At 49.6% G+C, this 1,107-nt stretch overlaps 1 protein-coding gene across 1 annotated transcript in view; it reads left to right on the top strand.

Annotated features, from left to right (window-relative positions):
- Foxp4 (forkhead box P4) overlaps positions 1 to 1,107 on the top strand; it is a 55,131-nt gene that overhangs the window by 19,839 nt on the left and 34,185 nt on the right. The gene's annotated exons all lie outside the window — the stretch shown is intronic.

Genomic DNA, 1,107 nt, shown 5'->3' with positions numbered 1-1,107 from the left:
TCCCAAGGGCTGGGATTAAAGGCATGCGCCACCACCGCCTGGCTCATACATACATTCTTATTAAGATTTATTTTTATATTTTTAATTATGTGTATGTCTGCATTTTGCACACAGTATGCACTGTGAGTTCAGATGTCAGGTACCAAAAATCTGGAATTATCAGTGGTTATGAGCCACCTGATATGGGGGCTGGGACTCGAACTCAGGTTCTTTGGTTAAACAGCAAATATTCTTAACTGCGGAGCCACCTCTCCAGCGCACGTAAAGACACACAGTAGGAACCCAGTCTGTGTTCCCTTTCCTCTTCTACACCCTGAAGGGCAGGGCTCCAAGAGTTCAGCCTGGCCTCTCTGAAGTTGCAGAGGCATTAGATGGAGAACTTAGTTATAAATGAGTGTAGCCCCTAGGTCCCAGCTCCGCCCAGGGGTTAGGGTGGAAGGGATCATGCTTACAGAGTTCAGAAGAACCAGCCAGCCAGCCCTAGCCTTGGAGCCCTGTCTGAGTTTGCCTCATCCGTCAGAAAGCACTGTTGCTGCTGGCGTGGCCCTTAGGTGCACACCTGAGGAAGCAGAGCAGGAAAACCCCAGACGTGCCTGCCCCATACCTTTCTCCTCTGCGTGCAATGCAGCCAGGGCCTTCATGGCTCCTCCAACCTTCTCTCTAACCCAGGCTCCTCAACCACACCACACCACATCCCCATGATACCTAAGGCTTCCAAGCAGGGCCAGAAGGAACCTGTCCTCAGGCTCAGCCGGCACCTTTGTCAGCCGTATGACCTCAGCCACTAAGATACTGAGTTCTCAGGACCAGAAGCAGACCGGTGTGACACTTGTTCTAGTAGGTGTGGCCTTAAAGGGTTCTGTGAGTATTGCTTGCATGTGTGTGCTCCTGTGTGTGGCAGTCAGAGAGGGATTTAGGGTGCCTACCTTAATCACTCTCCATCTTTGTGCGGTTTTAGTTTGTTTCTGTTTGTTTTGTTTTGAGACAAAGTGTTACTATGTAGCCATGGCTGTCCTGGAATTCACAGAGGTCCTGCCTCTGCTGAGATTAAAGGAGTAAGCCACCATACCTGGCATCTTATTTTTTTATGTTACATTTGTGAAAGCC

Source organism: Mastomys coucha, unplaced genomic scaffold (assembly GCF_008632895.1).
Source record: "Mastomys coucha isolate ucsf_1 unplaced genomic scaffold, UCSF_Mcou_1 pScaffold3, whole genome shotgun sequence".
NCBI classification, from domain to species: domain Eukaryota; kingdom Metazoa; phylum Chordata; class Mammalia; order Rodentia; family Muridae; genus Mastomys; species Mastomys coucha.
The sequence above is the reverse complement of the archived record's forward strand: the minus strand, read 5'-3'. Positions and strand labels throughout refer to the sequence as shown.